The sequence below is a fragment of the Mesocricetus auratus genome, unplaced genomic scaffold (assembly GCF_017639785.1).
Source record: "Mesocricetus auratus isolate SY011 unplaced genomic scaffold, BCM_Maur_2.0 Super-Scaffold_100676, whole genome shotgun sequence".
In the NCBI taxonomy this organism is placed as follows: Eukaryota; Metazoa; Chordata; class Mammalia; order Rodentia; family Cricetidae; genus Mesocricetus; species Mesocricetus auratus.
The window spans coordinates 142,702,718-142,723,374 of record NW_024429266.1 but is presented as its reverse complement, the minus strand read 5'-3'; the positions used below and the strand labels follow the sequence as shown (position 1 = coordinate 142,723,374).

The following is a 20,657-nucleotide window of genomic DNA, read 5'->3' as shown; positions in this document are numbered from 1 at the left end:
TTACTATTTTTATACAGCATTCATATCCTTTATTGCTCATGGCTACATTTGCTTAGTTCCACTTCATTTTATGGGTTTTTATGAATGAACTATTGACTTTCATGTCAGTAGTTAGCATTTTAAAGTCTGAGAGCTGACTTCTGTTTCCACATATTTTCCAAAAAGCTTGATAATCTGATCTGGATTTTATTTTAAACTTTTCCAATACATCAACACTTCAGTTGGAGTGCATTTCTTTAAAACCTCTGAAGATATATTTGGACATCGAAACCTTTCTGCATTGTATTATTTCATCTACTCCATTTAAAATTTAATTTTTTATTAAAATTGACCTTAAAACAGTTGCATAAGCACTGGAAAGGGAGAGAAAGCAAGCTGGGCAAGCCAAGGAAACTCACTGACCCTCAATATCTGCCATTCCGGTTTTTATAGAAATATAATTTCATTTAGGAACATGTAAATAAAGAGTCTATCTGCCCGTCTTTCATCGGGATATGCTTTCTGACTATGTCTGCACATTTGGTGTGCAGTGAAGGGGCAGGTAATAGATTTCAAGAAACATGTTTCAGAGAACAAAAGTGCTTCTGCAGTTCCAGCAGTGGGGAGGCAGAGATAGGCAGACTCCTGGACCTCATTTTCCAGTTGCTGTATCCAAATCAGGGAGCTCCAGGCTGAAGAAGAGACCCTGTATCAAAGGAAGACAGCCAATATTATTCCTCTTACACTTGCACATGTATGTATATATGTGTGTGTACATGAACACACACCAGTTTACATATATATGTATATATTTGTGTGTATATACATATGCATATATATATATGAAGATAGAGATTGAAAGAGAGAGAAATAGAGAAAGAGAGAGAGAGACAGAGAGAGAGAGACAGAGACAGAGACAGAGAGAGACAGAGAGAGACTCAGGTTACTTTTGGCTTAATGAGCAAATCTTCCCACTGTTGGTAAGCAACAACTGTTCTCTGACTTGCTCATCAAATACTTTGTTTGGTTGAAAAATATTTCTAAATATTATTTTGCTTCATAGAATGTGTCTAGGTTTCCATTTTGAGTCAAGTTAATGAAGGCCACTCAACAAGGATGGGAGATCAAAGTAGGAATCAGTTTGGGTTCACAGATATGTTGCCCACATACCTGCTGTTGATGGCTTATACCTGGACTTGATCATGTGACAGAACTGGTCCTATTTTACTGAAGATCAAATTTGTCAGTGTCTTTTACTTACACCTACTCTTAATCTTAACCATTGCAAATTCCAAGCCTCTCTTCCAAGCAAGAACTTACAACATCGTGGAGCAGGTGTTTTTATGTGCAAACATTTACTTATAGACTTTAGAATACTTAAATAATATTGCTCAATGTACACAGGGATGCTAAAATTTAAAATATACTTTTCATTTGATCCTAAGAAAAAGGTTACATTTAAACATTTCTAGCAGCAGGAACAATAATAATAATAATAATAAACAATGTAAATTGTTGTAGAAAAATATATTTAAATGCAAGATATGTCTAATGGTCAATAATGGCATGACTAAGATGAGGGTAACCAACCCCTTTCTGGATTTGAGGCCCCACTGTACAAGAGAAAATTCATAACTTGCTTAAAAACCTGGCTCAAACTGCGTTTTGGGGACGATCATAGACCCTATGGGGGGTGCCTTACAACTGCTATTTCAATAAACTGACTTAGTGCCAAACAGCCTTCTAAATACTTATATTCATACCCATAGATTAATGTAGTTCTCAATCCTGGTCAGAGGAGAATTTCTCTGTAGTGAACATTGATGAAAGTAGAGATTCGTAGTTGCACAATGTGCTTAGAACAAATGAGTCTTAGAACAAGACTCACTTGTTCTAAGCAAAATGAGACAGTAACAACATCCCCTCTATGACTCAGATAATATCCTGGCACATGGGACAAGGAAAGAATATTAGAGCTATAAGACAGGGAGAAGGGCTACAGAATGTTGTCTTTTGAGTACAGGACAGTTATGGCAATCATAAAATTACAGCAGCTGGGGTTGACTGCACTGCGCCTGCCAAGAGTCAGTCACAGATTAGAGAGAGGCCTTACCCCTCCCATTTTGAAATATTGTCTATTGAAACATATCAGGTAAGAAGGAGTTGTCTACTTTATCTAGGTATTCACTAGTGAGTCTACCAACTTCTGACAGACAGTCCCACACTCAAAGTCACATGGGTGTCCCTGTTTAGACTTAGTCATAAAACAGATGAAAAAGACAATGACATGGGAAAGGAAGTTGTGAGAAATAAGGATAACTGGCAAGGTGTGAGGGAGATAAAATAGGTTAGAGAGCAGCCAAACTACATATGCATAAAATTACAAAGGACAAACTTAATTAAAAACAAAATCATACAGTCATTTTAAAAAGACAAAATTAATTTCAATATTCCTTGAACATACATTCATAGAAAGAATTTAAGTATTGTGGTTGAATTTCTTATGCTCTTTCTTTGGTAGCTAATATTATGTCATTAATTGATATCTATAACTACATATAAATGTAGGCCTAAAAATGTTGTAATTCTAGCCTAAATTAAAAGTCATTTACATATTCAAGCCTGTTGATATTTAGGTTATACAAAAATTATTTTAAAAATTAAATTGCTTTAGTGGTACTTTTACATCCTTGCCTGAACAAAATCTATGTTATGCCATTTAATTTAAATGCCAGATGCTCAATTAGCATCTGTACAAATATTTCCACCCTATAGCATGGAGCTTTTTCATGTTCATTTAATTCTGTTCAAAGGTTAATTCATTTTTTGCTGTTTGTTCTATGGTAGCAGGTAATAAGTAGTGAATTATTTCCATAATTATTATTATCAGGAAAATTATTACATTTATCAAAAGCAACACAGTCATGATTTTCATCTAGCCCTAAAGACTTACTGCAAAATTTCATTGTAAATCTCTTGATAACTTCACATACACATTTTCTAGGTGTCAGAATCCAGCAGTAAATATGAATAATTTACCAAATCATCTTAAAATGGCTTCAAAATCAAGATAAAAGAGAAATACCCATTATTCAAAGGAATCCTTCTTGAAAGGTTATTTTTTAAAATTCAGGAACTTCAGAGGACTATTAACTGAAGATTTATAATAAACTCTCTCTTGAAAGTCTGTCAATAAAACCTGAAATCCAATTTTAAAAGACTGTAAAGATAAGGTTATCTATTATATGTCATGAGATTGAAAGGTTATTTTTCACAGGGAAACAAAGCTGCAATTTAACATGATGTGCCCTACCATGTTTCCCCTATTTCTATTTAGGGAGAAGTTTTGTTGAACCATGTAAAATGCATTCCTATCTCTTACACATATCTAGAAAAATTTTGCATTGAGAAGCCTTTTGATAAAGTTATTCCATGTGCTAGGCTGTGGCAGATTGCTGTGTCAGTATCTTGTTCTGTACTAATATTGGTTATCAATTGGTCTATATGACTTCTTTGCCAGCATATACAGAGGATAGAGAATTTGACAGGTATCTGTCCTCCCATTATGCCATGTTCTTCAGTAATGTCTCAAGTAGGTTTACATATGCGATTGGTCTAATCTTTCAAACCAAGTAAACTCACAGGTATTTGTGAGGCATCTCACAAGATCCTCTGAAAACAGTATTCAGCAGACCATTTCCCCATTAGTGATACCGAGAAAATCCAATTATTTACTTAACCAAAGAACTATGATATCATGATAAGTTGTTGCTATAATCCAAAATTTGGCATTGTGCCCTGGATTGCTTTAACTGTCAACTTTACACAACCTAGAGTCACTTGACAGGGAAGCTTCAACAACATACATAGCTATCAGGGAAAGGCAAATCAAAAGAAAGAACTCTGAGATACCATCTTACTGCCGTCAGAACGGCTAAAATAAAAAAACACCAATGACAGTTTGTGCTGGAGAGGATATGGAGAAAGGGGAACATTCCTCCACTGCTGGTGGGAGTGCCAACTCTTACAGCTATTTGGAAATCAGTATGGAGATTCCTCAGGAAAATGGGACTCAGTCTACCACAAGATCCAGTAATTCCACTCTTATACCCAAAAAATGCATATTCATACAAGGACATCTGTTCCACTATATTCATAGCAGCATTATTGTAATAGCCAGAACCTGGAAGCAACCTATATGCCCTTCAACTGAAGAGTGGATAGAGAAAATATGGTACATTTACACAATGGAGTACTACTCAGTAGAAAGAAACAATGGACTGTTGCAATTCCCAGGCAAATGGATGGCACTAGAAGACACAATCCTGAGTGAGGTAACCCAGTCACAAAAAAGACAAGCATGGTATGTACTTACACATATATGGATTTTAGACATGGATCAGGGAAGTGTCAGTCTACAATCCCAATTGCCAGAGAGTCTGGGAAACAGAACTTTCCTCCAGTGATGGATGGAATCAAAGGCAGACATCCACAGCTAAACCCTGAACTGAACTCCTGGAAGTCAGTGACAGAGAGGGAGGACTGATGAGCCAATGGCTCAAGACTGGACTGGTTTAATCCATAGAAACAGCTGACCTGAACAAGGGGGAGCTCCTGGACCTCAGACTGATGGCTGGGAGGCCAGCGTGGAACTGATCCGGACCCCCTGAATGTGGATATAAGTGAAGAGGCCTAGGCAATCTATGGGGCCTTGGTAGTAGATCAGTATTTATCCCTAGCATACAAATGGACTTTGGTTGTCCATCCCACAATGAGGGATGCTGTCTCAGCCTAGACTATTTGGGGGAGGTCCTAGACCCTGCCCTGAATGAAATGACAGACTCTGGAGATTCCCATGGAGGGAGGCCCTCAGCCACCCTGGGGAACAGATTGGGTGGGGGCCTAGAGTGCTTGGGAGTGGGGGAGGAGGGGAAGGAAAGGGAGCTGGCATTGACATGTGAAGCAAGTTTGTTCCAAATTTCAATAAAAAATCTTAGAAAAAAAGAATTACCTCAATAGAATTGACCAGGGTACATATCTGTGGGAATATCTTGAATATTAATTAATGGAAAGAGCCGGGTTCACTGTGGGCATCACCAATCCTTTTGGCAGATGATATAAGCCTGAGCTAAGCATGATCCTACAAGTAAGACAGCATGCAGTTTTCCTTGACTGTGAATTCCGTAGTCAGAGGAAACATGCATAAAATAGCAAGTTTCTGCCCTGACTTCCTTCAGTGGGTTGACTATAAGTAGAAGCTGATACCCCAGTAAAGTGGAATGAGGCAAGATCTCCTGAGCAGATAGGTAACAATGAGGGAGGGAAGAGGGAACCGGGAAAAAGAGAGGGGGGAAAGGGGAGGGGAGAAGAAGGCATGGGGGAGCAGGAAAGTTGAGTTGAGGTTCAGAATAGAGGAGAGAAGGATGAGAAATACCATAATAGATGGAGTCATTATACGTTTGAGGAGAGAGCTGACACTAGTGAGATTTCCAGAGATCTACAAGGATAACACCAACTGGCAAACTAAGCAATAGTGGAGAGACTACATTAATAGCCCCTCCCTGATGATAAGGTTGATGATTACCTTATATGCCATCCTAGAACCCTCACCCGGTGACTGATGGAAGCAGAAACAGATACTCACAACACTGAACTCCTGGAACCCAGTGACAGAGATGGAGGAATGATGAACAAAGGGGTCAAGACCATGCTGGTGAAACCCACAAAGACAGCTAAACGGACAACAGGGAGCTCTTGAACCCCAGACTGATGGCTGAGAGGCCAACAGGGGACTGATCCAGACTCTATGGATGTAGTGTCAATGAGGAAGCTTCAGAAATGTCTGGTGCCTTGGGTAGTAGATAGTGTACAAATGAACTTTGGGAGTCCATTCCACATGGAGGAATGCTCTCTCAACCTGGACACATGGGGAAGGGCCTAGGTCCTGCCCTGGATGAAATGACAGACTCTGGAGATCCCCCCAAGGAGGGCCTCACCCTCCCTGGGGAATTATGTCAGGATTGGGTGGGGGGCTGGTGTGGCTAGTGGAGGGACAAGGGAGGAGGGGTGGGCAAGGGAGCTGGGATTGACATGTGAAGCATGCATGTTTCTAATTTAAATAAAAATATATATTGAGGGAAAAAAGTAAATAGAAGCTGAAGTAAACCCTTTCCTTTCCTAAGTTGCTTTTACTCATGGTATTTGCCATAATAACAGAGTGAAACTAGAATTGTTTGTTAGACAGCAGTCAATATGGATACAGAATTTGAAATTCATTTAGCTAATTATTTTCAGGTTAAGTAATATTTGATAACACCTATGGATTCAGGGCTCAGGGACAAGGCTGTTATAATTCCTTTTCACATAAAATGGGTTCCTTATGTGGAGGCCATGTTGGGAAACCATGTGGTGCAGATGATTTTGTATGGTCAATTTGATCAAAATATTCCCAATGAGAAAGGCAAATTGTTTTTCCCCTCACCATAAAGGAACACAATGTAATCAAGACAGGACTCAAGTTGCTACTGTAAATGAATTTTGTTACCATACAAGTAAGTTACCTCTTTGATTAAATAATCTAAGTAAAATAATCAGCTGATTAAAAGGAATTCTAAATTAATGGTGAAAGGAACTGTGTGTGTGTGTGTGTGTGTGCGTGCATGTGTGTTTGTGTGTGTGTGTGTGTGTGTGAAACTGAGAGAAAGGGTTGACTTAATCTATCTTCTGCATATAATGAACAACTGAATTCAAAACATCATTTTATGCCTACTACCTACAAAACTGCTAGGTCTGAACTGAGGCACAGATGACCATGGGAGCAGACCTGGGCTAATATCCTAGACTTCATTTAGTGCGAAGATTGTTCTCATTTCAGGGAAATGCTTTATAACTGTCAACTATTCTGGTTATGCAGGGGTAAAGATCTCATTGTACTTGGGTTGCTATACACTTCATATAAATATTTTAGCTCATTGGAGACATTCCCTGATATTTCTAAGTCTACTCACTGTCTCAGCCACTCACAAAAATCCTCTCTAAAATGAAAAAAATTCCAGTTTTCAATATGGAAATGAGGATCACATGCACTAAGTCCTAGCATGCTCTCTGTCCTAGTGGCAAATAGAAGACACTTCCTAGATGGGTACAAAGGCTCAGTCATTCACATGGATGAGATTCCCCAGGAGAGAAGTCGCAAGTCATGAGAAGAAGCAAAATGTCTTAGATAAGTTCTTTTCAAACTCTTACAGTCCAGAGAAGATAACATCAAATGTAAAACTCCAAAAGATGTGATGCTTCTCTCTTTTCAGTTTCATTCTCTTCTCTCTCTCCTTCTTATTTTCTCTTATGGGGGGTCTCATGGAGGGTCTCTCCATATATACAGTGCTTTAGGGTGCACCATCTACAGTTTGCCTTTCCCTGCCTTTATGATCCTGTTTTCTCTCGTTCCTCCTGCCTTGGCACTTGTATCTGCCATGTTAGATCACTTTAGGCTCACTTTTCTTCAGCAACTTTCCCTGTTGTTTCCATTGTGAGATTTTTTTCCCTCTTGGAAAATGCAGTCATCTTTAAGATAAAGGAAAAGATATCATGGAATCAGGCTTTACTAGTAGTGTGGGTGGGTTAATTCCAGAATGTTTCATTAACCATGAAGACGAGAGAAAAGTTTAAATGTGATGAAAACTTCATAATAATTATACAGAATGACTTCATATTTATATTTGTGAATTTATTTCTCATTTCTCTGTTTATCAATCACTGGACCCTCCATTTATCTGACTATCAATCTCCTTATTCATGTATCATCTACTTACCATTTGGGTATCAATCAGTCAGCTACATACCTACCTATAATCCTTCATCTATAAGGTATAAATCCATTTATCTATCACTTTTCAAATATCACTTATCTATTATCCATCTTTCAATTAGATTATCTAACTATCCTTTATTCCGCTATCATGTATTTATCTCTATAGCACCTGCCTAGCCATCTATTTATCAATATATCTATCTTCTATATAACTATCATCTTTCATTTATGTATATCTGTATTTTTATGTTTGTCTTCTGTTTATCTAAGAGTGATGTGTTTAATATTTGTTTTACTTTATGCATGGGATTGTGTTTGCCTGCATGTCTGTATGCATACCATATGTGTACCTGGTACCCATGAAGGTTAGAAGAGGGCATCAGATCCCCTAGAACTGAAGTTTTGGATATAAGTGCTGAGCACTGAACCACTGAGAAATATCTACAGCCGCCACAAATAATCTTTTTTTTAACTGAATATGGATGACAGTGGGTGGCTTGGGCAGTTTGTGGGGTCACTAGAAGTGGAACCAGTGTTTATTCCTAGTGCATGAACTGACATTTTGGAGCCCATTCCCTATGGAGGGATACCTTGCTTGCCTAGATACATGTGGGAGGGCCTTGGTCCTGCCTCAAGTGATATGACAGATTTTGTTGATTCCCCATGGGAGGTCTCATTTTCCCTGACGAGTGGATGAGGTTGGTGTTGGGAGAAAGTGGGGGAGTAGGAGGACAGGAGGGAGAGGGAACTAGGATTTGTATGTAAAATAAGATTGCTTTTTGAAAAGCTGTTTTTCAGATTTTGTGTACTGAGCTTTTGACTTGACCTGATTTGTGCATGTGCATGCGCACTTGTTAGTAGGAGTGTGTGCCCATGTATATGTGTGGATATGCATGGGGAGGCTGGAGGCTGACATCAGGACTTTCCTGGATTACCTGCACCTTTGTTTTCTGAGATAGGGTCTGTCACCAAACCTTAATTTGAACAACCTGAGGCTAGGAAACTGATCAAATAGCTGTAGAGATCTGATTGTCTCTGCCCCCTGCCCCTATCCCTGGAGTTTCAGGCACAGGATGCTACATTCAGCTTTCTATATGGAAAACAGGGATCCCAATACAGATCCTTATGCTTGTTTGGAAGAGACTTTGCCAATTAAGCCATCTCCCCAACCAGTTTTGTAAGATTTAACATATGTTTGCTAAATATCAAAAGTAATTTTGACATAGACAACTAAGATAATTTTGCTGATTAGCTTATTAGAACCTTCAGTATCTTTATAATATATATATATATTATATTTACATATTATAAAAATTTTTATTGGGGCCCTGGGCAGTGGATCCGTGTTTATCCCTGACATACAAACAGACTTCGTGTGTCCATTACACAAAGAGGGATGCTCTCTCAGCCTGGACTCTTAGGGGAGTGCCTGGACCCTGCCCTGAGTGAAATGACAGACTCTAGATATCCCCTATGTGGAATGAAGTGGCGATAGGGTGGGAGGCTGGGGGGGTTGGTGAGGGGTGCGGGAGGAGGGGACAGAGAGGGAGCTGGGATTGGCATGTGAAACAAGCTATTTAAAATGAAAATAATAAAATTTAAAAAAAGAAAAAGTTTTATTGTGAAATTTCTTTTCTTTGTAATTTAAAAGACTTACTGATGGTCACCAAGTTAGTAAAAGAAGGATTGAGTCCTGGGCTCTTGCTTGCTCTATTGCCTTCCATGTAGTTTGAAGTCTGTCATGGTATCTAATAACAAAACACTACTTACATCACAAATACAACTCAGAGATTGAAGTGACTTTTCCCAGTGAAGTCTTGAATGGAGCTACTCAGGACTGGTCAGATTTCATTAACTGTTTTTCAGGAATTGGGAGTATGCAGGCATTTTTTTAGCAAAATCTTCTGATTTACAGCCATGGTTTCCATATCTCTGTGTGATGCCATCCAGATGTGCCCCTGGAAAGCATTTGGGAAGCTTCCTTGAGAGAGGGAGTGTGTTGTTTCTAGTTATTAAGTAAATACTGCGATTTTTATCTAAGGATATTGGTGACAATATCCCTTCTTGGTAGTGAATGGATATACTTTCACAGTTCAGATGCTAATGCATATTCTTCTCATGCCTCCTTATAAAAGAAAAATTAATTTGACTAAGAGTGTACATGTTTCCATGCTGTTCTTGCTTAATTAAGTTGATTAGAGTCCTGGTTGGACCATTATGTCAAGGTTTGCCATGCTTAAGACAAAATGTGAACAGGCAGGCAATTCATTTGAATGACTATAATATGAGTTTAGAATACCTAGGACAATAGGTCCTTTTTAATCTTCAGTTAATAAGTCATCTTAATTACAACTCAGGCAAGGACCTTGACAACATTTCATACTTTACACTGAGGGAACCATTATTTTTCATAGCTTCCCTTGACAAGTTGTAGAAGTGTCAGTTGTTATGGGAAAGATTTGCTTTCCAATATTAAATTTTTATTTATTTATTCTTTCTCTGTTTTAATTTTTATTAAATTCTTATTATATGACTTTTTAGTAAAGTGAAATACAGCTGTAGAAGTAGGCATAAATAGATGGTTGTAAATTGTCATAAACATGAACATACATTTAAACTAGTACACCAATCAAGAAGAATATCTAACATTGAAAATCTCTCTTCATTTTTTGCACTTTCCTGATTTTTTTTGACTCTAGGGCATTTGTATTTTTCAGCATCCAAAATAAAAAAATCTTAATATATCTTGGTCATACTTTTCCCCTCCCCTAAGCTCCCCAGATCCTCTTCCCTTCCCCACCAATCAACACCAAGCTCTTTCTCAAGAAACAAAACCCAACCTACCAAGAAAACAATCCCCGCAAACCCCACGAAACTGCAAACAATCAAAAGCACACAAAAGATATAAGGAATCTACCATATTCTGGTCAACCTCTCCTGAAGATGAGATCTATCCTGGAATAGTTGACATATCCTATGTCACTCCATTGGAGAAAACTGATTTTCCCTCTCCTAGAAGGTGTGACAATTCAGTTTTTAACCTCCCCTTTTAATTTTAATTTATTCTTTGAAAATTTCATACTTGTATACATATACATCCCTCACTTCCTTCAAATTATCTTGGAACCATCACATCATATCTTCCTCCAAATTTCGTGTTTTAATTTATAAATTTTAATTAATGAATTTATTTTTTAACCTACCGAGTCTAATTAGTTAACTAGTGTTTCACTTATGTACATGGATATGGGATCATTCACTAGAAAATGGGGTCATCCATTGAAGCTGGAGTCGTTCAGTGGTTCATGGAGTATTCCATTATGGCATGATATTATTCATTTGGGTCTTGGATCATCCACCAGGTCATGAGGTTGTTCAATATGTCATAGTAGATATTTAAATGGATTTCTGTCTTCTTCCAGTTCTAGATCCTCTCATATTTGTCTCACAGGAAAAATATGGTCCATGACTTAGTTTTGTTTTTGTTTTTTTCATTTTGAGTTTTTTTAAAATTTAAATTAGAAACAAGCTTGTTTTACATTTCAATCCTCCTTGCCTCTCCCTCCACTCCTCCCCTGCTCCCATCAGCCCCCTATCCCATCCTCTTTCTGCTCTCCAAGGAGGGTGATGCCTTCCATGGGAGAATCTTCAGTGCATGTCATATCATTTGCAGCAGGGCCTAGGCCCCTCCTCTGTGTGCCTAGGCTGACAGTGTATCCCTCTTTGGAGAATGGGATACAAAAGTCCATTCCTATTCTAGGGATAAATACTGATTCACTACCAGAGGCCCCATAGATTGCCCAGGACTCCTAGCTGACACCCACATTCAGGGGGTCTGGGTGGGCCCTATGCTGGTTTCCCAGATATCAGTTGGGTTGGATGAGCTACCCCTTGTTCAATTCAGCTGTGTCTGTGGGCTTCTCCACCCTGGTCTTGACCTCTTTGCTAATCACTCCTCCCTTCCTGCAACTGGATTCCAGGAGTTGGACTCAGTGTATAGCTGTGTGTGTCTGCTTCTGCTTCCATCAGCTACTGGATGAGGGCTCTAGGATGACATATAAGGTAGTCATCAATGTCATTATAGGGGAAGAGCATTTAAGGTAGCCTCTCCACTCTTGCTTAGATTGTTAGTTAGGGTCATCCTTGTAGATCTCTGGACATTCCCCTAGTGCCAGAATTATACCTATAATGGCTGCCTCTATTAAGGTATCTCTTTTCTTGCTATCCTCTATTCTTCACCTGACTCAATCTTCCTGCTTCCTCATGTCTTCCTCTCCCCTGCTCTTCTTCCCTTCTCTTTCTCCTAACTCCCTCTCCCCACACCACCTGTTCCCAATTAGCTCAGGAGATCTTGTCCCTTTCTCCTTAGCTAGGAGACCATGTATGTCTTACTTAGGGTCCTCCTTGCCTGCAAGTTTCTGTGGTGGTATGGATTGCAGGCTGGTAATCCTTTTCTCTATGTCTAAAATCCATACCTGAGTGAGAACATACCATGTTTGTCTTTTTATGACTGGGTTACCTCACTCAGGATGGTTTCTTCTGGTTCCATCCACTTGCTTGCAAATGTCAAGATTCCATTTTTTTCTGCTGAATAATACTCCATTGTTTCTTCAGTTGAGTGCCATCTAGGTTGCTTCCAGGTTCTGGTTATTACACATAATGCTTTTATGTACAAAGTTGAATTTATATCCTTGTTGTATAAATGTGCATCCTTTGGGTATATGTCTAAGAGTGGAATTGCTGGATATTGTGGTAGGCTGTTTTCCATTTTCCTGAGGAATCACCATACTGATTTCCAAAGTGACTATATGAGTTGGCACTTCCACCATCAGTGGAAGAATGTTCCTCTTTCTCCATATCCTCTCCAGCATAAACTGTCATTGGTGTTTTTTATTTTAGCCATTCTGACAAGAGTAAGATGATATCTCAGAGTTGCTTTGATTTGCATTTCCCTGATGGCTAAGGATACTGATCACTTTCTTAAGAGTATTTCAGCCATTTTAGATTCCTGTATTGAGAATTCTCTATTTCAGGACACAATTTTTAATTTTTTTAATTTAAATTAGAAACAAACCTGCTTTATATGTCAATTCCCTCTCCCTCTCCTTCCCTTCCTCCCCTGCCTCCACCAGTTTCCCATCCCATTTTTCCTGGGCCCAGGGAGGGTGATCCACAAAGTCTGTCATATCATCCCTGGCAGGGTCCATCCCTACCCCATGTGTCCAGGCTGAGAGCACATCCCTCCATGAGGAATGGGCTCCCAAAGTCCATTCATACTACATGGATAAAGACTGATCCACTACCAGAGGCCCCTTAGATTGCTGAGACCTCCTCACTGATGTACACATCCTGGTTCTATCTACATGCCAGCATCCAGTTATGCCAGCACCATTTTTTGGAGATGTTTTCTTTTCTCAATTGTATAGTTTTTGATTCTTTGTCAAAAATCAGGTGTTGGTAGATGTGTGGGTTAATATCAGAGTTTTTAATTAGATTCCATTTGTCTACCTGTCTATTTTTCTGTCAATACCAAGCTAGTTTTGGGCTTATAGCTCTATGAAAGAGCTTGAAGTCAGGGATGATGATGCCTCTAGAAGTTCCTTTATTGTATAGGATTGTTTTGACTACCCTGGGTCTTTTGTTTTTCCATATAAAGTTGAGTATTGCTCTTTCAAGGTCTGTGAAGAATTTTGCTGGGTATTGTATTGAATCTGTAGATTGCTTTTGGCACGATTGCCATTTTTACTATGTTAATCCTACCTATCCAAGAGCATAGGAGACCTTTCCATTTTCTGGTATCTTCTTTAATTTCTTTCTTTAAAGACTCAGAGTTCTTGCTATATAGGTCTTCACTTGTTTGGTTAGTGTTATACCAAGATATTTTATGTTGTTTGTGGCTATTGTAAAGGATGATGTTTCTCTGATTTTTTTCTCAGCTCATTTACTGTCTGTATATAGTAGGGCTACTTTTTTTGAGTTAATCTTGTATCCTGTCACTTTTCTGAACGTGTTTATCAGCTGTAGGCGTTCCTATGTAGAGTCTTTTGGGTCACTTATGTAAACTATCATATCATCTACAAATAATGAAAGTTTGACTTCTTTCTTTCCAATTTATATCTCTTTGATCTCCTTTTATTGTCTTATTGCTCTAGCTAGAACTTCAAGTACAATATTGAAGCGATATGTAAAGAGTGGATACCCCTGTCTTGTTCCTGATTTTAGAGTAATTGCCTTGAATTTCTCTCTGTATAGTTTGTTATGGTTGTTGGTTTACTGCATATTGCTTTTATTATGTTCATTTATGTTCTTGTTATCCCTGATATCTCCAAGACTTTTATCATTAAGGGTTGTTGAATTTCGTCAAAGGCTTTTTTAGCATCTAGTGAGATGATTGTGTGGTTTTTCTTTTTAAGTTTGTTTATATGATGGATTACATTGGTGGGATTTGTATGTTAAACATCCCTAAATCCCTGGAATGAAGACTACTTTAGTTTTGTAAATAAAAATTTGTCAAAATTCTTTGCCCTTGCTTATTCACCTATCATCTGTAGCTCTTTTTCTCCTAGAATGGTAAAGCCAAGAAACCTTGACCAAGACTATAAGGCCTACATATTTTAATGTTTTTTTATCAGGAACTTTACAGAAAAAGAAAAGCCATCAGTAATTTTAAATGATGTCTGAAAAGGCATTGATCATACTTTCAAGTAGGAAAAATTAAAATATATTTAGAAAATGACATTATTATCAATGACACTTTATAAGATTTAATGTTTAATGTTTTTAAATTTTATTTTATTGACATATTTTTTTTTAGAATTTCTGTGTATTCAATGTATTTTGAGCATATCTGTCCCACATTCTTTCATCTCCAAAATATCCCAGAATCTCTATACCCCACACTCTCAGGTTCATATAATTGTTTTTTATTTATGACCCAATTATCATCCTCCAAAAACATATGGGTATGGATCCATTCTCTGGAACTTGGGGAACTTACTAGAGATCACAGCTCTAAAGGGAATTGATTTTCCTCCTCGAGAAGCTGCCAACTGCCAATATTCCTTGTCTGTGGGTAGGTCTCATGAGCCTCTCTCCTATCTGAGCTTAGTGGCTTGGTCTTGTGAAGCCCTTCATAAGGCTGTGAGTTCATGGGTGGAATAATCCTGCCATGTTCATAGGTCATTATTTCAAAGCAGTCTTCTTTGAACTTCGGGCATTTACACTATTTTCAACCTTCTTCAACAAAATCCTCTGAGCCTAGGGGAGTGGGGCTGATATAGGTATCCCACTCAAGGCTGAACACTTTCTAAGCATTCATTCTTTGAACTTTGTTTAGTTGTGAGGTTCTATTTTAGCTGACATCCACTCACTGTTAAGAGAAGCTGTGACAGTATTTTCTCTTTAGGACAACTAATCTGCAAATAATGACAAAGAAAAGTATTATTAATTATGAAATCCTGACCTTAGCTTAGGCTTGTTTTCACCTAGCTCTTATAGCTTAAATTAACCTTTAATTTCAAATCTATATTCTGGCACTTGGCCAGTTACCTCATCTCCATACTGCCCATTCTGCTCTTTCCCCATCTGGCTCGTGACTCCACCTTTCTTCTTCCCAGAATTCTCTCTTTGCCCAGAAGTCCTGCCTATACCTCCTGCCTAGCTATTGGACATTAACTTTTTATTACACCAATCACAGCAATACATCTTCACACAGTGTACAAATATCCCACAAGAAACTTCTTTAATAAGAAGTGACAGCTGCACTAATCTGTTGATGTAAAGACTGAATTTTGTTGGAGAAAAGTATTTCCAATTGCTTTGCATAGAGTTTTGTTGTAGAAATTCTTCTCAACCTTTAGTCTGACAAAATGAGCTTGCTAAGATGTAAGTATGTAAAAATACAAAAATGCTGAGGAAGTCTACTATGTGTGATTGACAGCACAGTGGACCACTCTGTCTGGGACTTTTATAAGAGATCACTGAATTACTGGTGCAAACTGGGAAGGCTTGTTCCTTGACAAGTCCAGTCAAGTCTCCCTCCTTCACGCTGCTCATGCTTGTAAAGTTGCATACTAGGAGCCAAATATCCACACCCAGCCATATTGCTCTTAGAATTTTCTGGTTCCTTACCTATCTTTCATTACTCACATATATTAGAATGGCGATTTTCTTAATAATCATTTTTAGTGGGATCTCTGTCTTGACGTGATGTATTTTATGAAAAGCCATCCCATACAAAGCCATCCCATAAGAACTATAAAATAGAGACGATCTGGTTAGAGAAAGGAACAGAGGCAGAAACCCAGGATGTTCTCAACTCCTCTCTTTTTTCTCTTGGTGTTCTCTGACCCACTTCTGTATTTCAAGAAGCACGATTCTAAAAACCATCAATTACAAGAAATCACTCAGGTGACACTGCATTTGTCTTAGATGTCATTCATTATTTTTAGTGACTAGAACATTCTGCTTGCTCTCATGAGAAGGGCACTGTCACGACACTGTGTGATGAGGTGTGTCATGGAAAACTTCTATAGATACGAGTCAGCATTCTCATAATGAGAAGATATTTTGGATTTTGGCCTTCGCTGGTGCCCTGAAAATAGTTCTGAAAAACCAGAATCTTTGTGGAAGAGCTGTCACAAAAAGAAAAGAAAAGAGGGAAGAAAGGTTTGTTAGGTAGGGCATTGATACTGACAAGTTTCATCCATGCCTTCACCATTGACAAGGCATTAATTCAATTATTATTTCCCTTGTGTGTTAGTCTAAAAATTCCTTCTGATCAGTCCCTTAGAAGGGACTTAGAAAGAAAAGATAAACCAATTTATCCTCGATTGACACCAAATGAACTTGAGAGGTTTAGATAAAAATTTCCTAGGATCTTTCAGCAAACTCAAGCTGTACTATATTCCTTTTGGACCTTGGAGGAATAATTTGAGTGCATGTGTGGATATTCATTGTCAAGGGATATATATCTTAAAAATCCCATTTAGCTCTCAATATCCTGAGAGTCACATATGTGTTTGGTACATAAATTATCCTGTATCTGTGTAAGCAGCTTATGAACATATGGATTACTTAGTAGTTGCTGTGGAATCTTCTCAAGCTACATTTGCAGTACTTTATATGTGACTGCGTTTTTACAATGTACAGCATGAACCTTCTGTCATGCATGTGTTGTTGAAACCTCAAGAAAGGATTCAATAAATCTCTAGCAAATTCCAGTGCCTTGAATAGCCTTTGAGTTTCAGGTTTCTCAACAGAAGTTTTCCTAGTGTTTTGCTGAGACTCTAATTTGGATATCAGTTATTTATGGGAATGAACATGGAGAGAGGGAACAGCAGGTCTGTGTGGGATGCTGGCAAGTCAGAGACTAAAAATGAGTGACGTGTGTTGTAATGAGGTACATACATCTGAGACAGAGGGTGGTAGAGGCAGAGGGGGAGACGAGAAGAACATAATATGATCTGGTTTATTTAAAGGCATTGAAAGGAAAATACATCACTCAAATGCATTCAGGTGAAGGTCTCCTCTTTATTTTTATCCAAGTGCCTTCCTAGTAAGAAAGACACAACGAAGGCCACAAAGCAACATGCCACATTTAAAGGAAGAAAACCACTATTTCTCTGTCACTATGACTGTGCATTTCCATTTCTATAAGTCAATTCATCTGTGCCTTCCTTGTTCAGATGCATCCAGAGAACACACCAATGCATAGCCAGAGTAGTTTCTGAGTGAGGCAAGCATTTACCTATCACTCATGGGATCTATGGATCAATCCTCAGCACAGTCAGACTTAGTGGTGCATGCATGGAATCTCAGGATGTTATGGGGGAAGGCAGGAGCATCTGAAGTTCAAAGTAATCCCTGGCTACACAATGAACTTGATCCCAGGCTTGACTACATGAGACCCTGTTTCAAAAATACACAAACATACAAACAAACAAATAGACACACAGTGAAAAACTCACTACTGTTGTGCTTCAGAAGTAAGGACATGCAAACTTTTATACATTTTATTTTGCTGTAAACCTGGACACCCTGCTATGGTGTTCTTGTTACTTATGGGCACTTTCCAAAAGAAATTAAGTTTTAATCAGTTGAAAAATTAGAAGCAAATGGCAGGTCTTTATAAATAGTATACCATGGTAATTATGCTGGGATTATCTAATTCATTAAGTACCATACATTAAAGAAGGCAAATATGCTCTTTAATTAGCTAATAACAAGAAGCTATCATATGGGTGGCCAGTAAACCTCTTTGGTTGATTACCTCACGTTGTGTGTGTAACAACTGGCAGGGTGGCAGAGCTGTTGCTGAGCTCAACTGAAGGTTCTCTTTTCTTTTGAGAAGACTGTGCATTTATACCCATTGAACTTAACTCCCCTCAGCCTTGATTAGAGAAGCATGGTGATTTTCTGTTGATGATTTTAACAAATGTAGCTTGGCTGAAGATCAGAATGCAGAGCTAGCCACACTAGTTAGGGATAAAGTCCCAGCAGTGGTGGTACACACCTTTAATCCCAGCACTGGGGAGAGAGGGGCAGACAGATCTCTATTCAATGCCACTCTGGTCTACACCCAATTGATCCAGTCTAAAAGAGAAACAGAGTCACACAGTGGTGGCTCACACCTTAATCCCAATATTTGGGAGTTATGTGCCTTTAATCCCAGCACCATGGAGGTGGAGACAGGAAGGGATATGGCTGGGCAGGGAGAGGAATATAAGGCAGGGCAGTCAGGCTGAGGAGCAGTCTGAGGGCAGTCAAAGGATGCAGTCAAAGGATGCAGTCTGAGGACAGGTCTGAGAACTGGTAGTGACTGGCTCTTCTGCTTCCCTGATCCTTCAGCTTTTACCCCCTGATAGCTGACTCCTAGGTTTCATTATTAAGAACAAAGAGAATTTGTTCTACAGAGAAGATGATTTTTGCAGTAGTCTCTGCAGGGATTTATAATTGGCTAATAGGCTGGGTATGAGTGACTGTGAATGTTCTGTCCAAATGAGACCTCTTTGTCTACCTCTTGCTCCTGTTTCCACAGCTTCCACCAACGTTTAGGGATCAATGCTGAAGAGGAAGGAGAAAGAACATAAGAGCCTGCTGATGGAGAGGAATCCTAGGAATTCTGTCCTCTAGACATGGCATAGCTATTGCTTTCATGAACTCATTGCAGCTGTGACTACCTGCACAAAATCAAGGCAGCTATAATACATGCATGCAGGCTCTATAAGTTTTATCTCTTAATGAGGAGCAATTTATTGTTGTTAGCTCCTCAGGAGAGGGAGTATCATTCTTTGGGTTTGTGGCAATTGGTAGATTTCCTGAGCTCCAGTGGATGGCCTCATACCCATGTACATAGATGGCAGCACTAAATTGTCTTAGTGTAGAATTGCTGGAGACAGATTACTGAAAACCGTCAGACAGCTCTACCTCATACACTCTGAGAAAAGACTCTTAGGTTGGCTTTTATTTAGCTGCCCTTTCATATTGCTTCATGAAGCAGTTTCCCCTCTGGGATGGAACCAGGAAGCAGGAACTAGACCTGAATAACATGTCTGAGTCACCAAGGCATGTTCTCACAGGCATCTTTACTGATTCTGCACACCCAAACATGAGGTAATAGGAAGAGGTGAAAACTGAATGCTGAGAAGTTAGGCTCACTGAACTTGACCAGCACAGCTTAAGAGAAAATCTAAGTCTAATAATTCTAGAAGGATGGGTGAGTGTCTCAGAATGTAACTGACAGTTTTCAGTAATCTGTCTCTTGTAGGAGTGAACCCCACAAAGCTATCTGCCCTCATCTTTAGTAATTCTCGAGGAAACTCCATGGCTTAAACTTTTTTGTACATTTCTGGGAGATGAGGTGGGGTCTGGAAAGATGTTTAAGGAGACAAGCAAGGTTTTATGGTAGCACTGGCAAAAGTCTCTATACACAGGCTCCACGCTGATGTGAATAACTTGATAGACATGGAGATAGGACTCAAGCTCCTGGTACTGGAAACAGATGCTGACCTGTCCAACAGGGCATGAGGAGACCTGTACTAATCTGGCCATCAGAAACTCTTATTGAGAAGGTTTACATGCCAAAGGTGCTGAGGTGTCAGTTTTATATGACTTTAAAAGAAAATGCTCCATTCTGTCCTTTAAATATGAGGCATCTAAGGTCACAGGGTAAGCAGCTTGTGTGGGCAACAGTACCTTAGTGTCAATTAAGGACGTGAGGTTAAGACCACATTCAAGGCAGTGTGCTTTCCTTACTTGCTGTAAGTGTTATGTTCACGATGCCTAGAACAGTGTTTTTAAAATTCATTAGTATTATTACAATTATTATTAATATCATCATCATCATAGTAATTATTTTTGTGTTTTTTAAGACAAGGTTTCATTATGTGGCTTAGCATGGCTTAAAACACATAATCTTTTTGTCTAGCTTTCTGAGTTCTAGGATGACATGTAACAGATACAAGCCATCACACACAACTCAGTTGTATGTGTGTTTGCATATGCACATATTCATATGTAGGTGACAATATATGGAGACCACTGGTTAATGTCATGTGCCCTCCTTAGTCCTTCTCCACATCAATTTTAAGGCAGGATCTCTGAATGTGGAGCATACCTATTCATTACAATGCCTGGCCACTGAGTCTCAGTGATCCACTTGTCTCTTACCCTCCCAGTGACAGATTGCATGCACATGCTGTAGCACCTGCTTTATTTATTTATTTTTAATGTGGATTCTAGGACATCAAACCTGGGTCTTCATGTTTTCCCAGCAAGCACATTCTCAACTGGAGCAATCCCCCAGCCCTGCTATTAAAAGTACAGTGATATTCCAATCAGTCCTAAAACTTATGTTCCAAATTTCTGG

The 20,657-nt window shown here is 38.9% G+C and overlaps 1 long non-coding RNA gene across 1 annotated transcript in view; it reads right to left on the bottom strand.

The window, feature by feature from the left end:
* Nucleotides 1-302: 302 nt before the first annotated feature.
* The window catches only part of LOC121136814, an 82,392-nt gene continuing 62,037 nt past the window's right edge, over nucleotides 303-20,657 (bottom strand). The window contains exon 2 of the long non-coding RNA XR_005873960.1: nucleotides 303-685. This is a non-coding gene — a long non-coding RNA (uncharacterized LOC121136814). The remainder of the gene's footprint in view (nucleotides 686-20,657) is intronic.